At 41.6% G+C, this 16,616-nt stretch overlaps 1 long non-coding RNA gene across 1 annotated transcript; it reads left to right on the forward strand.

Moving 5' to 3' along the window:
* The first annotated feature begins 3,563 nt into the window (after nucleotides 1–3,563).
* On the forward strand, nucleotides 3,564–13,766 carry LOC140617830 (uncharacterized). The gene is made up of 3 exons (XR_012017971.1): nucleotides 3,564–3,707; nucleotides 12,963–13,159; nucleotides 13,373–13,766. It is a non-coding gene; the product is annotated as an uncharacterized lncRNA (long non-coding RNA).
* The last annotated feature ends 2,850 nt before the right edge of the window (nucleotides 13,767–16,616 follow it).

Below are 16,616 nucleotides of genomic sequence, written 5' to 3' on the forward strand. Positions count from 1 at the left end.
TGCAATATTTCCAAAGGCTGCAATCATCCTAGTTTGGATTATGGTCTACATGAGGTTTAGCGTCCAGGTGTTTCCAAGCTTGTTTTAATGGTTTTATTTGTAAGTTTTACTTGTAAGACACAAACACATGTATATTTCACATTATCTGTATGTTTTCACCATTTTTTCCTTCTAATTGCAGATGTTTATTTCCTTCATGCATCCTTGGGGGCTAAGCTGTAGCTCTCCTACTGAGCCAAGCCTTATGGTTTGTATTTTCTCTTTAAATGTACTGGTGGCAAATGGTATTTTCCAAAAATAGTCATAGCAATATTTTTGGTTCCACATGCTCTTCTAAAACATTGTCACTCCCTTCTTTTCCCTCCCTTTGAAATTGGAAGCAAAGAGATTATAGGGGAAGTGACACTGTGACTTCTGAGGCCAAGTCATCAAAGGCCATACAGCTTCCATCTGGTTCTGTTGATTCTCAACACTGGCCCTGGGAACCCAGCCCAGGCCCCAGGGAGAGGCCACAGTAGGTGTTCTGGCCACAGCCCCAGCCAGGGCCTCAGTCATTGTGCAAGGGAATGAGGTGATTTCAGCCCTTAGTCTTGGAGTCTTCCAGCTGAGGTCTTTTGGACCAGAGGCAAACTGTCCCTGCTCTACCCTATCTGAGTTTCTTACCCACAGAACCCATGAATAAAGCAGATGACTATTTCATGCTACTAAGTTTGGGGGTCACTTTTATGCATCTGGGCAAGTCTATCCTCAAAGAGGATCTGTGTAGTAGATCTCTGCTGTCTACCACATCTCTACAGGTAGAAATCCTTTTACCTTTTCTTATTCCAGAGAATGTGACTGAGCAAATCAGGGGACTCAAAGACACAAAGACAGCGGTATCCCCAGTGTTATGAGGGATCCTCTGTGTTGGTCAGGGTGTTTTGGTTACAGCCAAAGGAAACAGATTCTGAATAATTTACCAAAACAGAGATGTGTTGGAAGGACATGAAATAGCTCCCAGAATTCAAAGGGGAACATGATGAGCCAGGTCCTGGGAAGGCTTGGAACCCAGCTATCCAGGGAGCTAGGAAATAAACACACAGCATCGTCACAGCACTATCCCAAAATAAACTGGCTCCATGAATTTCTCTATCCTTTCACTTGGCCCAAGAAGCAAATTCCCAGGAGAAGTAGTCTGATTGGCCTAGTGTGGGTCATGTGTTCACCCATTGAAATGATTAGGGCATGTTGACCGGTATCTCTATGAAGACTAAATATAATGAAGTGATAACAGCCATCATTAACCTGGACTCAGCACTTAGCATGTGCAACACACACAGACTCAGTCACTTAGTGCTCACTAAGAGGTAGGAGCTATGCTTACCCTTCTCTTATAGTTGAGGACACTATAGCTCAGAGAGTGTAAGTCACTTGCCTAAGGCTGCTCAGCTGGTAAGCAGTATTGCCAGGGCTCAAGCACAGTGGCTTCATATTTTGGACTTTGAATTCCTGCATTCATAGCTTCTCATAGGTTATAATGCTGCTCCTGGCCATAGTTTCCCAAAGGCAAATCAAAGGGTTAATTGAAGAGGAATGGGTACTGGGCTGGAAGCACAACAGGTACCAGCAGAGACTTTAATGGGCCAGTGAGGAAAAAGAGAAGATCTGAGATCTTGATGTGAATCCTCAGAGAGATAGGTAACCATTAGACCCAAACTGACTGACTGCATAGCCAGGATAAGCCCCAGGCCAAAAAACATATGTATCTATTGGATCCAGACTTCTCTGGAGTAATTCCTCTAAACCAGATCACTACTTACTTTGGGGCTACAGGCATAAGAACTGTTGGTGGACTGGTGCCCATGGCTGGCTGGGACACCCACCCACCTGACTCTTACGTACAATGGGAACTGGGCCAGCCCTCTCTGAGCAAAGCCCTTGTGCCGAGTCGAGATCTTCATGCATATTTTTCTGCCTGCGTCCCTTTGTCCTCTGGATCTAAACTTTCTATGCAGCTGAACTGGCTTTCTTTTAATGGCCTTGAAAACCATTCACAGGTTTAAACATTCACCTTAAACAGACATTAAAAATATGTCCAGCATGCAATTCAGTGTGACACACATAACAGGTACTCAACACAATTTTGGTGTTAATAATAAAAAGACAAGATGTTAGGGGAAGTCATATTGTGATGTGGGGTGGCTCACCTCCTCAGTCTATAATGCAATTTCACCAAGAAGGATTCTGCTAGTAGAACTTGCTGGTTTAAGCCTGTGCTCACTCAGCTTAATTACAATGAGATTCAAGAATTAGTTGCAATCCAAGTGAAGGATAATTTTTTTTTTAATGATGATCTTGTCTCTATGTGCGGGCGGTGTCCTTAACATAGCATGGTTACATACTTGCTCTTGTTCCAAAAGAACCAGATGTGGGAGATCCCAAGACGAGGTCCTCATCTGAATTGATGTGAAGATAATTCTGAGTGATTTTCTGATATCCCAAATTGTTTTTGTTTTCAATCAAAGACAAATGAGAACACTTGTTCAACATCATTTAAATTTGGAGGAGATTTTTAAAACATTTTAAGTATATACAAAACTTTCACCATACCCCATTTTTTCCCTTTTCCTTCTTAAATTTTTGGGAAACCTGGTAAATGCTTTGAGGTCCCAAAAATAGGCTCTGCCTTACAAGGCAGGCCAGTAACCCATGATTATGAGTATTCCCACAATGATAGTGATTCTGTTCACCTCAAACTCTTGCTTGCTCACCTCCTCTGAATCATCCACTGGTGGCATTATGGAATTTTATAACCAAACAACAGTGATTTCAAGGAATGTTAATGAATAGAATATGGTGTTGGATCTCTTTCTGACCCATCTTTCATGTAGGTGCGTTTTTGTTAGAATCTCTTATCACCTGAAATAAAAACTGACATCTGAAGAAGTAAATGGAGACACTCATTCTAGATGCACTTGCACTGGCACTAAAAGTGGTACATGTTAAGAACTTAGGCTATTCTGGGCCTGTGCTCTTTTTACCCAAGGCCGAACCAGTGACAATGCCTTATCAAGCTCTCCACACCAAGCCACCCAACATACTGGGAATGTTTGATAAGATTTTGAGAAAGTGACCCTGTACAGGTGTTTTCTGTTACTTAGCAACTATTGCCCACCCTCCTTTGCTTCTGTACCCGTTTTTTTCTGCTTTATGTCTGGATGTCCAGAATGTGACCTGGAAATAAAGACTGTGTGTGATTTGTTAAGGAAGTACTCCTGAGATAACAAGGGAGTGGGGGTGGGGTATGGGGATGCAGGGTCAGGATGGGACAGATTCCCCAAGATCCTACTTAGGCAAAGTCATGCAAAGAGTACTATGATATTGTGATTGATAATAAGAAATATATACTTGGACTTTGTCCCTATTTCTAGCACAGAGCTCCTAACACTCTTGAAATTTCCCCAGTGATGAGGGAAATAAAGGTGCCTTCTGTTTATTTAATGAGGTGACTTTTGAATCCCACCTAAGAATGGGGGCTGGTTGCCACTGGAACCAATCATGTGATTAGAAGGTTGGAACTTTCAGGAAGATGGCTTCCTGACCTCTGTGTGTGTGATGAGGGGCTGGAGATTGAGTTCAATTTCCAATGGCCAATGATTTAATCAATCATACCTACGTAATGAAGCTTCTATAAAATCCCAAAAGGACAGGATTCAGAAAGTTTCCTGGTAGGTGAACATGCTCGAAGAGAGAGGGAATGGATGCTCTGAGACTTTCCCCCCATAACTTGCCCTGTGCATCTCTTCTATCTGGCTGTTTCTACATTGTATCCTTTTATAATAAACCACTAGTGTAGTCAGTGAAATGTTTTTTTTTAAGTTCTGTGAGCTGCTCTAGCACATTCACCAAACCCAGGGAGTTGTTGGAACCTCTGATATTTGCTGTTGATCAGAAGCATAGGTGACAATCTGGACTTCAGACTGGCTTCTGAAGTGGGGGCAGAAAGCAGTTTTGTGGGACTGAGGCTTAAACCTGGGAGATAGTGTCAGAATTGAATTGAATTGTAGGACACCCAGCTGGTGTCAGAGAAATGCTCAGTGGAGGGAAAACTCTGCACATTGGAATTGGGTACAGAATCTTAGGTCCATTTCCAGGCACTCCCCAAATGGGCTCTAGTAGCCTCTAAGAGCCACGAGTGCAGGTTCTTGTCTGGAAAAGGGCATCAATATCAGAGACCCACTAAAATAGTAAAAAGTTATCTTGGGGGACCTGGGAGAAGTACTACTGTTGTCCACTACCCATTGATGATGGAGAGCAATGTCTTGTGTGCGACTGAAGTGGGAAGTGTTCAGGAAGAATTTAGGGTATGGGGATCTCCAATCTTTGGGTGTCTTCCACATATCCTATATTCAAAGTCTGGCAAAGTGTCAGTCTTTATCAATCAGATACTTAACCCGGGTCATAGAACATGTTAATACTGGGAGTTTGACCCATGCTGCAATTCAGCAGTGCATATGAGCATTTTCAGACTTGCTTTCCAATGGACTCATTGTGTCAGCACTCAGCAGGAAGGGCATCCTTCAGTAGGTCACACTGTGTTTCCAAAGGTCTGCTTCCAGCTGCACCAGATACAGATACAGTAATCATTCTTCAGCCACTGGAAATGCCCCACTGTCTTGAATTCATCTGATCCCTGCAACCCTGTTCTTCCTATCTTTAAACTATTCTGTGGCTACCCAAACTCTCAAAGCATGACCTGCAGAGGTGGTCTGAGTCACAAAGAACCACAAACAGTAGCTTAATGTCACATCGCATTATTGTTTAAAATGGAATCTATCCTAAGTTACAAAGACTCTCTCACATACCTGATCGCCTATTCCAAACACCCTCTGCCTCTTATGAGTGTCTGCTTCCATGCAATCCCACTCATGGCACTGATACTTGTTATAGCAAATATCTTTGGTTACAAGGAACAGAGGCTCACTTGAATGAACAAGGAACAAGAGGATTTATTGTAACTTACTATGATGCAAAGTTGAACTTGGAATGATATTCAAAGCTACCAGGAATTTTTGAACTCTCTTAGAATCCTGGCTTTTCTCTTTACCTCTCCTCTGTTTTTCTCCCATTTGTTGATTCTAGTTGTTAATTCTCTCTGTGTTTTTCTCACTCATTAGTTTTTGCCTATTTATGGTTTCTGATCTCTTATACCTTCAGTTTGAATTGGCTCATCGTGACCATATATTTTTTGTTTCCCCTGATGTGAGGCAGATTATTTCCATTCTTTTGTGATACAGAGGTTTGAAAAGTGCTTGCATGTTATTATGGCTTGTCTTTTATTGCTCTTGGGACTCTTTGGCCACCCTATCAATGACCCTGAGTTAGTCTGCTGGAGGATAACCAAGGACCTTTGCCAATTGCCTACCAACCTCCTGTCACAGGAGTGAGGCCATCCTGGACTACCTAGCACAGCTGATCCCCCAGCTGACTGCAGTAGTGCAAGTGAGCTCAAGCAGGAGCAGCTGAAGAGCCATGCCGCTGAGCTCAGCTCAGATCCTTAGCCCAGAATGACGAACTGCTATGATTGCTGTTTTAAGCCACTAAGATTTGGAGCTATTTGTTACCCTGCAAAAGCAAATTGATACACCAAGCAAATCAGGGACCGAACCTAATATCGTGATATAACCCTCTCATAGGGAGGGGAAGCATTTATTTGGAAAAAGCAATACTACCTACTACAACATCTGTTTTTCATATGACACAGGGCCGTCCTTAGTTGTAGAGCTTGTATCTTGTTTATTAGTATCATCACTCTGCACAATAAGTGGAATCTAGTATGTGTGCTCAAATAAAAGGGGGTATGTCAAAATGAAAAAAGGGCATTATCTGTCCTCAAGCTGCCTACTGTCTAGATATGGAGATAAGAAACACATCCAAATAATGACCTCAGGAAACAGAATAAAAAGTGCCATGGAAAGTGCTAAGTTCCACCGAGGCAGATGGCAAAGCAAGTATTTCCATCTGGAGGGAAGATAAAGTGAAGAAAATCCAGGAGGACTGCTTGTAAGTCATAACATTTAAGCTTGGCTTGAAGGATGGACAGAGTTTTAAAAGGAGCTGGTAAATAAGACAGTCAATGTTAATTGTGTGAGAAACAAATAAAAAAGCTAAAAAGTTACTGCTCCTGTTTGGGATAAGGCAAAAATCCTGATTTGCTTGAAGCATAATGTGATGTAGATGGAGTTAAGATGAGAAAGGGAGAGCATTTCTAGACTGAGTTGAAGTTTAATGAATGACTCTTATAAACTTCAGGAGCAGCCAAATGTGTCAACATATTGTTATACTGCCATGGGACAGAATATTTGTAATCAACAAAAAAATTGTCTTACAAACATGTTTAATGACATAGGTTATAATTAAATGGCTAAATATAATATAAATTCACAGCCTAGTTTTATTAAATCATATACAAATTTAACTGCTTATGATCCTTAAGCTTAAGACTTTAGTAGATATGATTAAACCACTAATTAGAGTGGTGATGAATTGGTGATAGTATAATTTTGTCAGACACTATTCTAAGTGCTCTATATGCATTAGCTCATTTATTTATCATAATAACCGCATGAGGTAGATGCTGTTGTCACCCATCTCTAGCTAACATGGCGAATAGCACGGCTTGTAGGTTGTAATCCCAAAGTAGCTTTATTTGTGCCATGGCTTCTTGACCTTTATTCTTTTGGACTCATTCTCTTCTTGTCCACAGATGAAAATTAAGGTGTCTTATGCATTTTCTGGCCACTTTCATGTAATATAATGCCATCTAGTCAATAATTAATATGTGTAGTTCAGGTTGTAATCAGTACTTTACACATGATTGTTGGTTATATTTTTTTCCGCTTCTCAGTCTGGGAGAGTGAGCTCTAGGATATAGATGGAAAGAGTTGGATTGGGGGTGGGGTGGAGGAAGAGGCAGGAAAGTTGATATTTGGTAACTGGATAACGTGGAGAGCTGGTGTCAGCACTCTCTGCATCAGTATGTTTTAAGGCTGCCCGTTTTCCTCAAGGGCAGTACTTGTGGGTTCTCACTTGCTTGGGGATTTGCCACCTTTGATTCCCTTATTACTGATGAAAGCATCTCTCTTCAGATGGTCCCTTACGACTCCTTCCTCACCCAAAAGGCATCTGATTGTATCTCTACCTTCTTTCATCTTTTTGCTTCTCCGGATGACTCCCAGGAAGCTTCTAGAATAATCCCGTCATGGCACTCTTTCATGGATGGTGCATGAGACACATTCATACATCCTTTGTCCTTCCAGACTCTGGGAGTGAATGTTCCCAGCGCAGCCACCTCAAGTTGCTTCTTCCATTAGAACATCTGACTTGTACCTTGCACATTAGGGTCTCTGGCTCAGGCCAGACCCGTCCACTGAGTCTCCATGGCTGCTGGAGACCTCACCGTGTTCTCTGACTTCTCTATAAAGGCTGCTTCCTTGACTTCCAGTTAAACGGGAACACCCAACTCTTTCTCCATTGTGAGCATGGAGGACTTGGAGCAGCAATAGCTCTAAAAAATGTGCTCCTGGGCAGCCCAGGTGACTCAGCGGTTTGATGCCTGCCTTCAGCCTGGGGTGTGATCCTGGAGACCCTGGATCAAGTCCCACGTCGGGCTCCCTGCATGGAGTCTGCTTCTCCCTCTACCTGCATGGAGTCTGCTTCTCCCTCTACCTCCCTCTACCTCTACCTTCTCCCTCTACCTGTCTCTGTGTCTCTCATGAATAAATAAATAAAATCTTTAAAATAAAATAAATAAAAATGTGCTCCCTTTTCTTTGATAGCCTCCAACCCTTACATTTCACTTTTGTGGGTGAACAATTAAGAGTGATATAGCAGTATCAACTACTTCTTTCACAAAACCTACATCATGGTTTTGCAACTCATTTGGAAGGAGCATGATTGTCTTGGGCTGAGGCCCACTAGAATATTTTGTTAGATCCCATTTTTTTAAAAATGGGCCCAGTGGAAAAGGAGGATGAAATAGCCTGTTAAAGGTTAAGGGGTTAAATAAATAAATAAATAAATAAATAAATAAATAAATAAATAAATGTTAAGGGGTAGAAGGTAGAATTCCAATCTGGATAATTTGGTTTCAGAACCTGGACTCTAAATTCCTCTGCTGAACTGTCCCATACACATATACACATATGCAAAGGATGAGTCTGGGATAAACTTACCAAGATGTTAAACAGATTATATATATATATATATATATATATATATATATATATATATATATATATATATAATTTATTTCAGAGAGAGAGAAAGAGTGCACGGGGAGGGGCAGAGGGAAAGGGAAAGAGAGAATCCTTAAGCAGGCTCCTCACTGAGAGGGGAGCCTGAAAAGGATCTTGATTCCAGGACTCTGAGACCATGACCTGAGCTGAAAGCAAGAGCTGGTTGCCCAACCAAGTGAGCCACCCAGGTGCCCCATAAACATATATTTTTGAAGAGAGGGAGTAATTTTGTATTTCCCTCTATATGTTTGTCTATGTATTACACATTTTCATATCTGCATAATGGGAAAAGTTATATTTTAAAAATTACTCTGGCAAAAACATTCAGTGGAAGTTTGGTATGATGAGAAATTGGAGATGGGAATAGTAGATAAGACAATGTCAAAGTAATCAAGAAATAAGAATACAGCAATATCGATTATAATAAAACTAACAGAGAATTTGCTGAGCACTCTATGTCATTCCAACTTGATCCCCTCAACAGCTGACTGTACAGGTACTCCTGTTATTCTAAATTTAGAGTTAAGCACAGAGTTGTCTGACCCTCTCCATAGATTGCAAATACCCTGAGGGTAAGAACCAATTGTGTTCGTATTTTTTCTCAGTGCCTAGGAGAGAGTTGGGGCATTGCATGTGCTCAGTACACATTTGCTGAACTAGAGAGGGCAAGGTGATGGTACTTGGAAGCTGAACTGATGGGAACAACTAAGTGGGAGGACTCTGTGATGAAACCAGGCAGTTAGTGGATCATAGAACCAGTGATGGCTACTACCACATTTGCAACCAAATCCCCATCAAAACTCATACACAAAAAAGAAGACTAAATAAAATTTTAAATCGTTTGGGTAAGAAAATTAGGGAGCAGCCTGAAGTGAAGATAGTTTTAAAAATGCATGGCCAAAGGTTAAATTTAGTGGACCACCAATTTGGTCTGAATTTTGTGGTGGCCAAAACAAAGAAAGAAACTGGGCTAGATAATTATACCACATGATTCATTATTTAATAAAGACTCAGTTCTTTAGGTTTCAATTGTCCCAGGTACTAAAATCAGAAACAATCCCACCCCTTTGTCCTACCCATGCAATCCATAGAGTGTCCTCAACAAAGTCCTTACAGCAGATACAAGCACAAGTATTATAAAGATTTTTTACATGATTTCCTCCAAGATACACTGATGGCATAATGCCAATGCACAACCTAGTAGGAGCTGCTCTGGGAGAATGAAAACAATTCAGTCCTAGGACATAGCTCTCTGCCACCTGGTATTACTACAGAAAGATATTTTAGAGAATGTGGGCAATGGATGGATGGCATAACGTTCAGGCAGTCTTCTGTAAATATTGTTTCTTTTAATCAAGGCTTTGATAAATATTGAGTGGCAGGGAGTTCAAGGTTGCCTGGAGTAGTTTGAATGCAGCTATTCACTATGTTAGCTAAACACAGACTTCAGCAGTCAGTCTAGCTGAGGGTTACGCTTCTAGGCAGTTTGATGAGTTTGACAAGGACAATTGTCTATATTTGTGGCAATCAATCACTGCCACAGTACTGCTGTGTAACAAATCCTCCCACAGCCCATTGGCTTAAAACAATGATCATTTATTCTCAAAATGTCTAAGGTGGCTGGTCAACTGTGTGTAGCCCTGGGCAAGCAATTTGTCTAGCTCTTCTTTACATCTCCCCTCCTTACTTGATTGGTGGATTAGCTGGCTTATGTTTTTCTCACACCATTCATAGAAATGTTAGGAGACGAGGCTTACTACACAAGGACACTATACACTTTTGCTTCTTTCATGTCCATTAATCTTCCATTGATCAAACTAAGTCACATGTCCAAGCCCAATACCAATGGGATGAGGAGGTGCACACTGTCACCATGGGAAGAGAGTCAATAATGTTCACTCTAGTTAATAATCCAAACCATCACATTCCACTAAAATTGGCCACATTGATGAGAAAGGCTTAAATTGAAATGACTGACGAAACCAAATATGGCAAGAAAATGGAAAAACTGGAATTCTCAAATACTTCCTGTGGGAATATAAAATAGTACAACTACTTTGGAAAAAGGTTTTAAAAGTTAAATGATCAACTACTATGATCTACTACTAGGTATTTACTCAAGAGAAATAAAAATATATAATCACACAAAGACTTGTACAGGAATGTTTGTAGTGACTTTATTCATAATAGCCCCAGAGTAGAAGCAACCCAAATATTGATCAACAGGAAAATGGATAATTAAATTGTGGTATATTTACACAATGAGATGTTACTCAGAAATGGAAGGGACAAACTCTTAATATATGCAACAAGGATAAAGCTCAAAAACATTACGTTGAGTGAAAGGAGCTAGACACTAAAAAAAAAGAATACATACTGTCTGAATACATTTATATCAAGTTGAAGAACACACAAAATTAATCTAAAGTAATGGAAATCAGACCCGTGGTTTCCTTTGACTGGAAGTGATATGAGGGAAATTTGGGGGGTGGGTATGAGAAATGCTCTCTGTCTTAGCTGAGATTCTCTTTATGGGGGTGTATACACTTGTCAATACTCATCAAATTGTTTACTTAAAAGTATGCATTTCAGTGTATGTAAATTTACTTTACTTAAAAGAAACAAACCAAAAAACAAAAAGTGGAACTTAGGGTTTGGTCCGGCACATACAGACTAGACTACCGAGACCAGATTTTTTTATGTGTTGAACCTGGCTTACCAAGTGTGAATGCCCAGCCATAATCAAACTCGTCAGAAGATGCCCAATTGCTGGTCAATCCTGGGTAAATTATACTCTTCAAACAAACTGGCTGTAAAATGTCTTTCCTTGCAATTGTCTTACTGGGGGCTTCTGGAAAAGCTGAGCCTGAGCCAAGGATGTGAATGCAGGTGGCTTACCTGGGAGATAAGTTCAGGCAGCAAGAGTGAGGAAGCAGGGAGAGTGAGTCTGGGGAGAAGGAGGAGAGCAAACACGTCAGTGCTATCACCTTCTACAAATTAGCTGTTTAAAGAGAGTGGAGGGGCTGATGTTAGTGCCCAATAGATGCCCCAACTGCTGTGAGGATTGTCTTCTTCTCTGAGTGCAGTTTCCTCTTCTTCAGGAAACTCTCCTCAGCACACAGAACACTTTGCCCAAGAAATACACCCAGGGTGGCTTGTGGTCAATGGTTGACTGATATGATGACATAAGAAGCCAGTCCCCTTGCCTAAAGATGGGACCGATTGGTAGAATTCATTCTTTAGAGCTCCTTGTGGAATGTGGTTGAAGCTGGTCTTCACTAGAAGCTGTGTCCTGACTTAGCTGTCCTCTCCTGCTCCCATCTGTCCCCTTTTCTTGAGGGTGCAACCTGCATAAATCACTGAAACAAGAATCCTCCTCTCAGGCTCTGCTTCTAGGGAATTCAACCTAAGATAGGTGGTGTTATGGGTTGAATTGTGTCCCCTTCAAAAGATACATTGAAGTTCTAATCCCCATCTCCCTGTACTTGGGTATATGTCTTTATTTGGAAATAAGGTCTTTGCAGATGTAATCATGTTAAGATGAGGTCCTTAGAAAGGACTCTAATCAAGAGTGACTGGTGTTTTTATAAGAAGAGGAAAACACCATGTGAAGACGGAGACACACAAGGGGAGATGAAGCATATTGGGGTGTCACAGCAACAAATCAACAAACACCAGCAACTGCTTGCCACCACCAGAAACTGGGAAGAGACAAGAAAGGAAGGCTGCTACCCAAAAGGAGCCTGGCCCTGCTGGCACTTTAATTTTGTGCTTTTGCCTCCAGAACTGTGAGGGAATAGACATTTCTATTGTCCTAAGCCACCCGGTCAGTGTGTTACGGCCACTCTAGGAAACTAAGAGTAGTCCTGACACTCAGTTTTAAGATTCTGCTTTGATGCAAGTTTCACTAGGAAGAGGGGGTGCTAAGCAGGAGCAGCCAGCCCTCAAATCATGTCTTTCCATAGTCTCCAGTGAAAAGTAGAAAAGAATCAAAAGACTGGGAAGAAACATCTCTTTGATTAACTGAAAAGGCTTGCCAGAGGGGTGAGTTTGGGGTGCTCTGGCCCCCTGAACCCGCTCATATACAGTAGACTCCTTCCATTTGTCTGAGTCTTATTCTTTCTTGATCTACTGATAAAAGATGATTTCTTTTCCTTGTTGCCCCATCCACTCACTACCTTCATTTCCATCCATTACTTAAAAATAAATTCTTTAGCAAGAACGAAGGGAAGGAAGGGTAGACTTTAGTACCTACCAACTTGAAGATATAGTTTTGTTTCAGTGGAAGGACAACTCAGAGTGATCAGTGTTGACTCTTGGTTTGTGCTTTATTCTCATTATCCTTACCATCAGCAAATAATGGAAGGAAGCCAGAATGGTGTCTACAACCATAAAGTCTCCAAAATCCAACCAGCTCTATTAGTAGAAATTAGTTTGAATCTACTGCTAAAAATTTAATTCATATAAACCCATGAGCTGATCCTTAAGAATAAAAGAATACATTATGGATTGTTTTTCAAAATTCATGTCTGTGCTCTTCACCTGCTCAAACTATCTCTGGCAGGTTTCTGTATATGTGCATTTCTAAATGGCCACTGGGGATGAAGTTTAAGGAGACACTCATTGGAGTAAAGTACAAATAATTCCAAACCTGTTTTTAACCTTCCTGGTCTTCCTCCTTGACAGGCAAATCAACAGTGAAATTACTGATGTGCCATGACCTTCACTTGCAGTTCAGTGCTCCAGAGGCTGAGTCTGGGTTTGGAAGGACAATGAGTGACGAGCCAGAAGATTGCAAAAAATGTAGGCAGGAAGAGAAAGCAATACCACTATACAAAGCATAAATGATAGAGCATTGTGGCTTTGTGAAATGCAATAAAATAGTAAGTGAATTCTGGGGGCGGTGTGAACTGGTACAACCTTCTGGAGAAGTGTTTCGCAGTATCTACTAAAACTGAACATACGCATGCCCTGTAACCGAAATTCCACTCCTAGATGTGTACCCAAGAAACAAATACCTCTGTCCAGCAATAGGTTCAGAGTAGCTTTATTCATTAAAATCTCAAACTTAAACAGTTCATCTTGTCCACCGACAGGAGAGTGTGAAGACAGATGAGGGCATATTGCATACAACAGCATCTGACACAGCAGTGAAAATAAATAAATCGCCACTACACACAGCACCATGGATGAACCCCACAAGCACAGTGTGAAGCAGAAGAAAGCTAGATACAAAAGATGACCTGTGATTGCATTGATATACAAATTTCAACACAGATGAATACTCTGCTGCTGAGGTCAGGATAATACTTTTTCATGGTGAAGGGAGGGTGTTGGGGTGTGAAGAAGGTTTGAGGGGCTAAGTGCTGACTGCATGGTGTGTTCACTTGTGAAAATTCACTGGGTTGAAACTTGTCATTTGTGCACCTCCTTCATATTTGCTAAAACAATAAAACTCCACAAAAAAAAGAAAGGCAAGTGGAAATTCATCATCTTACTTTTGCACACACACACACACCCCTTGATAAAGCATCTTCCATGTGGCTCTAAAACAGGCTGGAAATGATTGAATAAAGAACACAAGTTAATGTCCTCTGACTGCAAATCTTTATGAAAGAGTGATGCTTGCACGTTATGAAACATACCTGTCTTCAACATCCAGCTGTCACGCGATTGGGACAGTATAGTGTAGTGCAGAGTCACTTCTGAAAGACACAGCAGGACCAACTCCAGCTTTATAATTTAAGAATACCAAGAAGGCTGAATCAGAGAGGATTCTCAGATTGGTTTTCTTAAGAGTTTGCTATTATCCTGGAGGTTTGCAGAGCAATGCCCCCCACCATAAACATAAAAGGAAAAGATTTTTAAAGATATTTAATTTATTTATTTATTTATTTATTTATTTATTTATTTATTTATTTGAGACAGAGAGGCAGAGACACAGGCAGAGGGAGAAGTGGGCCCCCTGCAGGGAGCCCGATGTGGGACTTGATCCCAGGACCCCAGGATCATGACCTGAGCCAAAGGCAGACACTCAACTGCTGAGCCACCCAGGTATCCCTAAAAGGAAATTTTTATACTCCCTCCTTCAGTGAGGATTTTGATGGTAAAATGGACAGATTCTGAAAACTCAAATCAAATAAATTTTCCATTTCTCAAGCCCAACAAGTCTGCCCTTTCTTCCCTTATCACATACCTACAATTACCTGCTTCAGACCCTACTGAGCATCCAGCTAATGTCTGCCCAACATGCCCAAATATTTGACCAACAGAGAGGTTTGAGAGGGCACCACTGTTGGGTGATGTTTGCTTCTGCTATCAGCTAACTGAGTGATACTGGACATTTCATCGAACCATCCCATGCCTCAATTTCCACACTTGTAATAGGGGATAATGACAACAGCTGGCTCATAGAATTTTTGTGAGGACTAGTTGAGTCAATGCCAGAGAAGGCCTGACACCACAGACTAAGGTCTGATGGAGTGTTCTCTGATACTGTCATTGTGCTGGCAACCTGACTTCGAATTCACCAATGTGGGATTGTCCTGGGCAGGAAGTGGCATATAGTAAAAAGACTGGAAGGCTGCAGTAGCCTACTGTCTCTTTAGAGCTCCACTGACACAGTGAGAATTTGCCTATGTGGGTGCCAGCCTGTGGAAGCCATCCAAGCTCTGAGTTCACCACCTGCCCCAGGGGCGCATCTGGGACCTAGCTGCCTCCTCCCTCCCCCTGTCCCCTGCTCACCCACCCCTTTTTTGCCTGCTGCTGCTGCTGCTGCTTCGTACCCTTCTAATGTTCTCCTAATTCCTTACCCACTGGGGATGGCTTTACCCCGCACAGAATACAGATTCTTTCCGGCATGGTGCCATTAGCACAAAGAAACCCAGACCTGTAATAACTACTCAAAATGGCCCAGCTGTCTCCATCAGGGGTCACCACACAGACCAGAAAACAAGGCAGTGGTTTTATAAAATATAGTTTTATTTGAATAAGACCAGTCCACATGGGATTAATTAAACACATCCATAGTGAGTGAAAGGATGCATGTTGGATTTGCTCGTCTGCCTTTCCTATCACGGCTCTGGAAGGTTTAGCTTCTATTGCTTTTGTCTGCATGGGATTAAGAAGGAGGAGGTTGGACGGGGTTATTAAAAGAAAAAAGAGCATGCCTAGTGACCTAATTCCCTTCTGCATCTTTATCATGTACCGGGATGTACAAATCCCTGTATGGGACAACAATGCAAATGAGTTTTACTGGAGAATAAAACATTTGAGACAAAAAAGAAACATGAGTTTGTCATACAATATCACTGCAACTCGTAATGCTCAGACTTTTAAAAAATGACATTCTATTATGGAGTTTTATTTCCTGTCCCAGTGGGCAAACAACCACGCATAGCAATTCAGAATTCAAATACTGTACAAGGATATACAGTAACTACGGTTCTCTGAGGATTTGAGCAAATGTCAGAAAACCAAGCCCCAACTCAAATTTATTAGTTGGTGCTGATATCTAACAATTTTACGTAGACACTGATAAAGCCGTCTGGGAATCCCTCTCGCCATTAAGTGATTTAGAGGCCTCTATAGAAATTTCCTTGTCTGCTACATTTCATGAAGCAGCCCGCCTCTCCCCCTGCATGAGTAAACCATGTGAAAATAGCAGCACTGGTTAGGTACTCTTTCCAACGGCCATCTTTTCCTTCAAATGCTCATTTCTGTAAGACCCACAGACTGAGGGGCTTCTTATGAAATCTGTCAAAGCCAGAAGGAGAGACGTGAAACAATTTTAAAATTTCAGTGTTAGGGCTAAGAAAGAATCGTTCCCTCTCAGATTTACTCATCTCGCAAGCCCAGGCTTCCTGTTTAGTCCCTAGGGGTCTACCGGGAAAAACAAAATAAGTTGTTACTAGTGGATGGAGGCTTCTGGCTTCATCTGGACCAAACTTAGCTCTTGATTGTAGAAGAAAGGAAGGCCTGGGTGTTGGTGATCAGGACTCTAGTCTAGACTGGCCTGGGACTGGCTGGATGCACTTAGACAAGTAGCGAAGACACCTGGGCTCCCTGTTCTCAACTTGGATCAACTGAGCCAGAACCTTTCTTTCTGGGACTAAAATAGGGTTTCAAGCCACAGTCCCACACCCATGTCCTTGATTTCTCCTTTCCCTCCAGTTGTCAGCCTCTCTCTCTCCTCTCTCTCTCTCTCTCGCCGCTCTCGTATTATCTCCAACCTATAACTGCCAAATTGCTCCTCGACCCACTTCAGCAAGGTCACATAAACGACAAAATGTGGGACTTTATTCTGCTATAGGTAACTTGCATATTTGTTGAACTTGGAAG

The sequence above is a fragment of the Canis lupus genome, chromosome 26 (genome assembly GCF_048164855.1).
Source record: "Canis lupus baileyi chromosome 26, mCanLup2.hap1, whole genome shotgun sequence".
NCBI lineage: Eukaryota > Metazoa > Chordata > Mammalia > Carnivora > Canidae > Canis > Canis lupus.